We start from the raw sequence: 12,294 nt of genomic DNA on the forward strand, positions 1-12,294 counted from the left end.
TCAAGAAAAAAAAATACAAGATCATGCTTTGATTACATATTTTCAAGATTACATCGAGCTTTTTTTTTCAAATATATAATTTTATTTAAATTTATTTGCTCCCAACTTTTTTAAATATTACAACTTATTACATGCTAATTTTAACTTTTGAGACATTAAATCATAAGAGTTTCTCTTTCCATTCATTTTTTGAGATTTTTGTTTGAACTCACAATTTTTTTTGTTATTACTTGTCGATAATCTTGAGTGCATGAGCATAGAGGAGAGAATTATTTGGCATAAAATGATAATTAACACCAACGAAAAATTAATTTTTTTTTTAAAAAAACTCCGTCAAGAAAAGAAGGGTGAAATGTCAGAATTTGTTAATTTGTATACCAATTTGTCGAAGTTTGTTAACTTTTATACCAATTTGTTATCGGTGCTAACTTTTATACCAATGTGTCGCAAATGTGCTAACTTTTATATCAATGTGGTCAATTGGCCAAACAAAATGTGATAATTAAATCATTTACAAAAACAAATTTGACCACATTGCCAGAAAATGAACATAGTTTAATATGAGAATAAATAATTATTAATTTCTTAATTAACATCTTTCAACATAAAAATGAACATATGCCAAAAGTCAAATGAACTTCTTCAAGACGAGAATGAACAAATATAAAAATTTAATTGATGTTATAAAAGAAAAAGAAAGGAAGAATACAAGAAGGAAATGTAGGCAAAAATCTTCGTTATTCTTCTTTATTAGGGAATGCCTATTATATTTACATAACTCTCTAGAGACAATGCAGACTCATAATAAAACAAGAGTTACAATGGGAAACAATAAGGCAAATTAAAGGGAGTTACAATGGGTTACTAATTAAGGGAAGTAATAATGTTTAGAGGGTTACAAAGCTATGCATAATAATGGACATTCATCACTATATTTCATAACACTCCCGCATGAATGTCCATTATTGAAGATTATGCCTCGTTAAAACCTTATAGGAAAAATCCTGTGGGATAAAAACCTAGTGAAGGAAAAGGAGTACATCAATCTTCATAAGACGTTTAAGATGCTACCTCGTTAAAAACCTTACTAGAAAAACCCAGTGGACAAAACCATGGTTAAGGGAAAAAGAGTGTACAAGGGGTTTCTAATTAAGGGAAGTAATACTTGGCAAAATAAAAAATTAAGGGAAGTAATAATGCTTAGAGGGTTACAAAGCTATGCATAATAATGGACATTCATCACTATGTTTCATAACACTTCCATTATTGAAGATTATGCCTCGTTAAAACATTACAGGAAAAATCCTATGGGATAAAAACCTAGTGAAGTACATCAATCTTCATAATACGCTTAAGATGCTACCTCGTTAAAAACCTTGCCAGAAAAACCCAGTGGACAAAACCATAGTTAAGGGAAAAAGAGTGTAACGCTTATTTCTCCCCTTGATTTTTACATCACTTTAGATCTTCAATGCAATGGATCCAATACTGACGCAAGCAACTTCTCTAATGTAGCAGCAAAATCTTCAATGGTAATTGATTTTCCAAAATTCAACTTGAGTCTTCAAATCTTTACTTGAATTGTTGAAATCTTCTTGTTATCTGACTTATGAGAATAATACACATAGATTTTAATGATGCATATATAGATCTCTTTCTTATGTACCGATGTTTTTGACAAAATTATATTCCAAATACCAATATCTTTATAATAACATATATCCTCATATAAAAGAATACGGTTCTTATCCATTTATATATATTTGACATACTTGTACCTTCTTCGATCTGGAGGTCATTAATATATATATGTAGTTGAATATTATCAATATTTGATCAAACACTCGTAAAACATATGAATATCGTTATAGTCAAATAAGAATTATCGGTAACATGAATGAATCATCTCAGTGCATCGCTAACTTCTGGTTTTTTTGGACCAGAACAAAAATTATTCACATGGATAAGTATTTCATAATTGCATTTCCTTATACATTTGAGATTTCTCTTGAGAATACAAATAATAAAACATTACAACTCTCACATTCTCAAACTTCAGGTTGAGCTAGATATCATGAGTTTAGTCCAAAATAATCTTTTAGATTTTGGATAATATCTTATCAATGTTGCAATATTCAAAAGTAAATTTTTTTTAAGGATAGACATATAAATAAACAATGTCTAAGTTCTTAGAAACTCTTCTTACTTTCATTCATGGCTCATAACATGCTATTAGAACATTAAATGCTTCTAAAACCATTAGTCAATTGGAGTTTGAATCTCTTCTTAATTTCTTATATGCTTTCATAAAATATGCAAATTATTCTTACAATGGTTGGCATGCTTACTTATTTATATATTAAATCATAATTTGGAAAACAATTTCTAAATGCAATATGAAATGGGGAGTTTTATGAAAGCAAAATCATATATACAATGATAAAATATATACTTTTATGATACATGTAAATGATGCATTTATCTACTTCCTATACATGCATATATGATCGTAAGACTCAAAAATGCAAAACATTGTATAATGTGGATTTTATATATGGTCCATATTTTGGTGGAGTTCAGGTCCATAAGCTCTTTCTCATAATCATGATTATGTCAACATTAAAATGGACATATAATTCAACCCCTCTTCTTAAGTCCATTAGTAAGTACATATGCAAAACTATATCAATTCCATCATATACCGGTATCATAAAATTCTTTCATGTAATATTCGAATGCTTATAAGTAGTGATATCTAAATGCTTATTCCATATACTTTGCCCATATTTTAGGTCATTTTATATAATTCAGATATATATATTTCACTTTTGGAGAATCTCATATTATATTTTTTTATCAGGGTGATATTTGCCAATTACTACCGTGTATTAATGTCATTTTGAAATTTACTACCGCGAACTAAAAAATTTGTGAATTACTACTGTAAACAATTTTAAAAATTTGATTTTACTACCAGACTCCACTATTGAACATTTATGACGTCATTTTTCTCCTTAATCCACGTTTAACCATTAGTTGAGCATTTAAACGGCAAAAAGAAAAGAAAAATAAAATTGCCCTAACCCATGATTACCACAGCTAAACTAAACACCTCTTTCCTTTCTTTCTCTCTCATAATTTTACTTTAGTCCTCTAACCTTCAACCTCCTTGAAGAACACCACTCTACAAATTGGTTTCATAGATCTTTTACTTGGTAAGGAATCATTTACTTTGCAAAATTGACAAGAAATTCGAGCAATGAAGGAAAAGGGAGGGGTCACTAAAGTAGGAGGACCGAAAAGAAACAATTTACAATTTCACATTAAAATTCGTTGATAGCTTTATTCAAAGAAAAATCACATATTATGCTTAATTTGAAGAAAAAAAAAAGAAAAAACAAAAGCCCTATGTTAATTAACCAAAATCATAATCTATTAACCCTAAAATTCGAAAACCCTAGAATTCGAAAACCCTAAAGACGAATTTATTAGAGTCGAATTACATGTTCACTTGGAGAACTTGGAGGATAGATTGGAAGAATTCGTGTGAATTTGGAGAAATAAGAAGCTTGGAGCCTTGGAGGGTGTTTAACAAATATAAAAATAGTGAAGGAGGAAAATTAGCTAGAGTAACTAACCATGGTTTCGGGGGATTTAATTTTTCTTGATTTTTTTGGTCGTTTAAATGGTTAATCAAAGTTTAAACGTGGATTAAAGAAAAAATGACGTCATAAATGGCTTGAAATGGAATCTTTGTAGTAAAATAAAAAAAATTTAAAAATTTTACGGTAGTAATTCACAAATTTTTAAATTCGCGGTAGTAAATTTCAAAATGACATTAATACGCGGTAGTAATTTGCAAATTTTCCTTTTTATCAGTGTGTATGCCCTCTAAAATTATCAATTGCACGATCTTGTCATGTATCATATCTTAATATTATTGGAATATATCATATAATCTACACTTCAGGTGTAATGATTCAAGTAAATGTTGGCAAGATTCATCTCAAAGTATGTCCATAATATCATTAGACCATCTTCACTCATGGTATAAAAATTTATACCATCCCTCTCTATACCTCTTTCTCACTCCTCCACATCATCTATACCATAAAACAATATATTTTCTCCAAAAAACATCCCACCCATGGTATAGAAAAAGTATACCTTTCCCCCTTCTCTCTTAGGGCATGTTCACATTTACTTAATTTCAGTTCAGTTCAGCTCCAATCACTTCAGTTTAGTTCAGCTTCAATCTGTAACACCCTAGAAATTCCTTTCCTTTAAAAATACCTACTTTACTCTTTTAAAATACGATTTAGGAATATCTAAGACATTACCGCCACCGTGAAAACGGCTAAGGCAATTATCAAAGATACACAGCGGAAGACTTAGAATTAAAATCCGTTCAAAACAAGTCAACTTAAAGACAACCAAACGTAAGTAAAGTTTAAAACCAAAACAAACGAAGTCAAATAAAATCAAACTACAACTTGGAACCATTAAAGGCCCTTATTCAATACCGTTCCAAAACCAAACTTTTGCGTTAGTCCACACAAAATGTATCATAAATAAATAAAGCATAAAACACATCGTAAACTAGCATGATTCACTCTTCACTCATGCCCCGTCATGAATATGCTTCAACCTGAAAAATTTATCTCTACTTGTCCCCACTACTCTCCATTAAAAATGGGTCATCATAGGGCCAAGATAAAGACATGGCCAAACAGACAAACACACACAATCAGCAAAGCTGAGTACATAAGCGTAATTAAACACACTAACATGCTTTTACCTATCAACACACACTTACCTCAATGTACCTGTTTACAAGCACACCCAACAATCAACAAGACACTTTAACTAGACACTAAATAATTCATTTAGCGTTGATTACGCATCGAACGGGTTTCCTCCTCTACCTCCCCCAAATAAATTGAGGTTAACTGACAAGGGAGCTAACCGTGCCAGCGACAAAACCACTCAAAGGTGGCGGAATTCCTGCGCATAATAATAAATAAAAAGGAATGACAGCGTCCTGTACTCCATTAGAAGTTATGGTTAAATATAAAACCCCATAACTCCCCCCATTGTTCATACTCAAGGTATATACGTTCCAAGAGTTTTGGTGCGTAGTCTCTTTCACTTTACGTTATTTACATGTTATTGGACTTGGTGATAACTCTCAAAGCATAATAAATCAATCAACAATAATAATTTAATCAATCAAACATACCAATTTAATTCTTGAATATTTAGTGACCACATAATATTTAATGTTGAACCCTTTTTAATTCTACCTTAGTGTCAAAGACACCTTAAACGCATAAAGCGCCAAAAATCCTATCCCTTGGTGTTAAAAACACCTTAAGTGCACAAAGGCACCAACATACTATTTATTCCTTGTGTACATAGACACTTATATAGCTCATTCCTCATGCTTAAAGCATCAATAAAAATTATATGAACCATAATAACATTCCTTTTCAATATTCCAAACTAAATTAAACAATTAGTTTAATCAAACATGCTCTCTATCATGCCATAAATAAATATGTTGTTCATAAATAATATTCCAAGCTATTATTTTCCATTCAATAATCCATCACAAATAAATCATGCTTCATAATCCATTCACCAATAACATCCAAATCATAATTTTCATTCCAAACCTAGCATGATATTACTTGTAATCAATCAAACACATTTAGCATGCTACTACACCAATATAATTATGCTAAGTACGCGAACGTACCTCAATTAAGCCCATAAAGTGGCCGAAAATACTACAACAATTCCCGAATCAAGTCTCCTACAATAAGGGACAATAATACTAAATTAATTACTCTTGTATACACAATTTCCAGCAACTTAAACTCACCTTAAAATATTTAGAATAATCTGAAAATTATTTAAAAACCCCTAATTAAACTCCTTTTTAATAGGTTATCACACCCTTTTATTAAAATCACAATTATACTTCAAATAAAATTCCAGCATTTTAAACTAATCAAAAACCCCTTTAAAACTTCATCAAAATACATCTTCATACTTAAATTATCCATAGAAAAATTAAATTATCTCTTACCCTTTAAACTCAAGGATAAATTTAAAAAAAAAACTTCGTTAAAAACCAAAAACTGCCCGAAAATCATACTTAGAGGCTAAATTTGGCCACGAGAGGGTGGTGCTCACTACAAAAGGTAGTGAGTCTTTCTTAAAACGTTGTTTCCACATGGAAAACACTACTCTTTTTTTTTTTATCAAAATCGGATGATTTTAGAACCTGATCGGGATTAATACGGGATTAATATTAACGAACGAAAATCTAAAAAATTAAAACACGAATCTACGTGTTCAAAATAATCTGGAATTAAGTTAAACTAACTAGTAGTTATAATCACCAAAATTTCCAAAATATCATTACTATAAAAGCCCTAAATCAATTGTTCATAAAAACCCTAAAAATCAAGTTTTTAATAATTTTAAAACCCTAACTTATAATTTTATGAAATCTGAAAATAAAACACTTTATTATTTAAAATTTACAATCTTTAATCATTAAAATACAATTACCAAACATACTAATCTTATTTAAACAATTAAAATCAAAAACCCAAATTATGAATTGTTAGAACAATAATTAAAATAAGAGGAGATAGAAAATAAGACTAACCTTTTTGTGTGGGAAATTTTTGGGGATAAATGGAGCATTTATAGTATAGAGTAGTTTAGGGTAGGTTTGGGCTTCATAAAAATAATGGACTTTAAATGATGAAATAGGTGGCCCATAAGTAAAAATAGGATGATTGGGTTCATAAGAAAGATGGGCTACATTTGGATTAAATACTTGTTGACCCAAATATAAATACTTGCTTTATCTATAATCCAATAATTAAAATGGTTTGACCCAAAATATATTTTATAATTAAATAAATAATTTATAAAATACATTAAAAATACGGGGTATTACACAATCAGTTCAGTTCATAACCAATATGTAACTTCTACGCCTTTGAATGGATCATAACCGAATACAAATCAAATCATAGAGTTATGTACAACATATTTTAATAACATATGAATAAAAGTTGTCATATATTAAATTTTCAAATCACCAATTATGGGAATCAAGTGATAATTCCAAAATTTGCCAACTTATTCTAGATTTTCTCCTCCCCCCCCCCCCCTAAGTTGGTAAAATATCTCATAAATAGGGTACTAAATTCTTGACCAACTTAAACTAATTTCATGTGTAACAAATTTATCATTTAGGAAAACTATAATCAACAAATTTTTATCGCTTCTGGAGAACAATATAATTTTTAAATGCATTTTCAATTAATATTTCATAATTTTATTCTCTTCAGAAGATCAATATTAATGCAAAGTTATGAATTGTACAACTGTCTCCTTTTTATTTTATTGGGAATTTCTTATGTGCTGACATATGATAACTCCAATCAAGAGATAATTTTACTAATTAAGTTATTTGTATGTAATATGTACCACTGCATATGGTAACGTTCAAGTCACCTGATACTTGGCTACATATAAGTTATTGTGGTAAACTTTCGGTTCATCTATTACTTGTTTGCATACAAAGTTGTACTGCTCAAAGCCAATACTTATCTCTTGACTTTTTTCAAATCAAATTATAGAAAAACACATTATTCAAATAGTATTCAATAATCACAATGTCATGTCTCTCAGTCCATATTATACATGTGACATGAAATAAAGTCAGCACGTTAATTATTTCCTTTTATCAAACAAAAGTTAATTTTTCATAGTGGGTACAATTAAACCCGGATGACCTAACTTATCACATCAAATAATTTTTCCAAATATAACTTCTCGTCATTAATTATTCTAATAACATTAGTGTTCACTTTATACTAATTGCTCATGCATGGCCATAAACATGTATGTCTATACACATTACACATATATACACATCTAGGTTGCATAAGGACAAGTATGGATGGAATCGAGTACGGATACGAAATGGGTATATAATATGCTAGTAGTTTAAAAAATAGAGGATACAAATTCGGCTAATTAAAGTATTATATAATATATTCTTTGAATTATATTTTAGATATTTTCAATGAAAATTTTAAGAAATTTTACTTTTTATATTCATATATATAAGACGAAAAAATCATTTAAAAATTAATCAAAATAATGAATAAATTGTAAGAAAAAGTTTGTTAATAAAATTAAATAAAATTATATATCAAAGTAATCAGAACCATAAAAGTACTGGTGTATGTATCATGTATCCATTATGGATACGATGATCATGTGAAGTACACATGCATCATACTGCAGACACCTACTTTTGGCCTCCCGACAGGAAGTGCAATGACGATAAATAAAACCATCTTCGTGTTGGATCAAAGTGAAGAAGCTTATGGATAACCGGTTAAACCACAAAACACAAAAGACTAGCCCAAATGAAGGAACAAAGCCAAACAAGGTCCAATTAACTAAACCCGATCATAATTAGGCTTAAGCCCGCGCTTAAAACCCAATAATGACGGATTTAGGAGCGCCTAGGTTATAATAAACACAACCGCAGAAAATGCCGCGCGCATCTCAATGAGTTGCGCGCGGTACTTCGCGCAACTTCTAGAGATGCGCTCGCGAGAGATTCAGAATTTTGAAAAATTGGAAAATCGAATCTTACCATAGAGTTGCGCGCAAGGCAAATAGTTGCGCCGCCCTTAGCAGCGCAACCAATTAACTTGCACGCGACAGCCGCGCGCAACTCATCCGCGCGACACCTACTGCGGCAGAATGTTTGAAACCTTAAACCTACTCATTCCCTATAAATAGAGGCTTAATCCGAGGCTTAAACACACAGAAAAATAACCTAAAACTCTGGCGGAATACTTGTGAACTTGTGCTAGCTAACCCCTCTTGTCCTAAACACTCATCCCTTTGATATTTTGTTACTACGGTAGAGGTTCCCGAACAAGAAGGAGTCCATAAGTGTTCTAAACGGAGATCTAGCAAAGAGAAGTGGTAAATTCCCGAGCACTTAGATAAATCATATTTATTTTCTTGTTTAAAAGAACTTTAATCAATTAATTAGTGTTGCTTGATCACCTTAAAAGGATTAATTAATCAATTCCAAATAGTATCTTACGTTAAATAAGATTAGAATTTAATTAAATAATTGTTGGTTGATCACTAAGCCAAGGTGAATATTGTTTATTTCTTGTACTATTCACGAATTTGATTATATAAAGAATAACGACGTTGCAATGTAATTCCTACGTGAATTGATGTGTATAAATAAAATCAACTAACTTAGTTTTAGGTATCGCGTTGCATATATTGTTTGGTGATGAAATTGCAAAAAAGGAAGAGCTAGTAGAGGCCACACTAGGGCTAGGATAGCAATTCCTCCCTAAAGGAAACGTTATTTTAGTACCCTCGCCCCCGAACTCATTTATGGTTTATAGACCAATTTGGGTATGGGTAAACTTACGATTCGTGCTAATTATTCCATGAACTCCACATGGAAGAAAAGCATGAACGAGGTTTATGAGTTTTCCTAAAACTCATTGGCGACTCCAGACTTGTTTTTTACAAAAAAGCGTGATGATAGAATCAATTCTAATTCAAGGTCCCCCAAACAGTCAGGAATTCAAATTTTACTACACCTTAACAAGTGTAAAGACCTAGGCTTTCAAAGGGCCACGGGCATTTAAGGAGAAGATCCCCTACGATGCGAACACCCTCGTTACACATACATAAAATGACATTTTCGTAATATTTCAACTTTGCAAAGTGTTTTCCAGTTTTAATTCTAAAAACTAAATAAAAAGTTAGTAAAAGTAAATGAAATCAGTCATAAAGTAAATGAAATTGCTTTAAAAGTTAAAAAACTGGAAAAAAGTTACAAAATCGGAATAATTACGAAAATGCCATTAATGAATGCGGGTAAAACGTGAGCCATCAGATTGAGTGCGATAGATTGGTTCTTAGTTCCTATTATTCACCTTAGTTCCTATTATTAACGGCATTTTCGTAATATTTCAACTTTATAAAGTGATTTCCAGTTACATTTCTAAAAAGTAAATGAAAAAGTTAGTAAAAGTAAATGAAATTAGTCATAAAGTAAATGAAATTGCCTTAAAAGTTAAAGAATTGGGAAAATTTTTAGAAATTTGCGAAATTTCAAAAATGTCATTAATGAATGTGGGTGAGATATGAGTCGTCAGATGTAGCGTGATTAAAGGCTGAGATTGGCTATTTGTTCCTATTATTCACCTTGGTTCTCACATGATCTCAATTCTGTAGGCCAGGGTAGTCTGATTATTGATTATTCCTCGATGTAGTGATCTGTATTACAAGCTAGCACTCTATTTGTAAGGATGATTATTATTATTATTATTATTATTATTATTATTATTATCATAACAAAATATCAAAAAACCTACAAAGGCAATCAATGTACAAGAAATTGGTGGGGAGCCGAGATACAATTTGGGCCCTCACCCCTTTAGCTATAGCGAACCCAATCTTGCTGAAGATGTGAGCAGCTCTACGAGCACCTATATCCTGAGTCTTAGCGAACGCCTGAACCCGCTCCAACAATGCAATAGCATCCTTCTCTAATTCCCCCACCGAAGAAAAGGAGAAAGGTAGAAAACCATAGACAATAGCCCTGCAACGCACCCCATACTTGTCCCACTTCCACTGAGCCGCAACCGACACAACCCGACCAGGAACGAAGTCAGACAACCCAGATTGTGTTAAAGGAGAAGACCCCGTCAAATCAAACACATACATCAAGGCCTCTGTCCCTGGAATAAGGTAACACATCTGCTGGTCGAAGAGCCTCGTCGTTATTATTATTATTATTATTATTATTATTATTATTATTATTATTATTTGATTCACATTTGTAAGGATAATTCATTGATTTTTTTTTTTTAAAAAAATTTATAAAAAATTGTACTAACATTGTATCTCTTCATATGATATCATTTATACATTTTCTCATTTATTGATGTTAAGGTAAGAATATATAAAATATGTAAAAAGCCTTTTATAAACAAGAAGTTTGTTTTTTTTCCTTATGTTGATGGGATAAATATATAGTGTATTAAATTTTGTTTTTTTAAAAAATAATAATTAGGAGCTACAAATTAGCAAATCCATCAGCTTTGTATATAAGATCAATTTTGAATTTCACACCAAAATCAATAAGTCTACAAAACCCAACATTCCAACATATAATTTAATTTTTTAAGTCATTGTCAATTACCAATGCACATTATTGGAATAATTTAGTTTAATAAAAAATTTCAAGTGTTACATGAAAAGATTGAAGTTTATTTTATTTTCATAAAGTTTCATTTTTATTCCTATTATTTATTGTCAAATTGCTGATAATAAAATTTAGTAATCAAATTGAATTTCAATTGTCATAAACCAATAATTATTATATGATCCTATATTTCAACCAATAATTTTTTCTTAAAGGTGGAATTATGTAAACTTTCCAAGTAATCTAAGACTAATCAACCATTATCCTAAAATCACTCATTCAACGATAATTATTGAAATTAATTGTTTATTTAAGGCAAATGCATATCTTCATCCTCGAATAACAGTAAGAACTATTTTGAAAATAATAGAATATCCCTTTAGAATACAATTTCCTCATTAATGTTGATATAATTTAAATTTCATATGCAAATGGTCAAAATGCAATTTGGAAGAGATAACACAATTTTATTATCATTATTATTATTGATATCAATGTCAATATTCTTGGTGGCAAATGGCCAAATAGATGATCTTTTGGAAGCACCATCTCCAGCACCTGCATCACCAAGATTATTACATTGGAAAGGATGTATGCCACAATGCATCCCTATCTGCATGAATTTAGAAGGAGCGACAAGGAGCATATGTGATGATGCTTGTAGTTCTGGCTGCCTACAATTATCTGGCAAAGGAGACGTTGATAAAGTAGTTGAGTTTGAATAAATGCTAGCTTGTGTGCATATGTACCTATCTTCATTATATATCAAAGAACAAGTTCCAAGCTTGTACAATGCCTTATGTCACTATGTGTGAAACCAATAAATATATCAACATTCTATTTAAAATTCATTATTATGTTGTCATTATTATATTTTGTTTGTCTAGGATAATAAATATATTTATTTAACTTAGTCTTGGATTTCTTAATTTTTAAAATACTATATAGAGCACATATAGACATATATATAGATTAATAGATTTGTATTAGCTAAAATAATGTTT

This window comes from Chenopodium album, chromosome 19 (genome assembly GCF_948465745.1).
Source record: "Chenopodium album chromosome 19, dcCheAlbu1.1, whole genome shotgun sequence".
NCBI lineage: Eukaryota > Viridiplantae > Streptophyta > Magnoliopsida > Caryophyllales > Amaranthaceae > Chenopodium > Chenopodium album.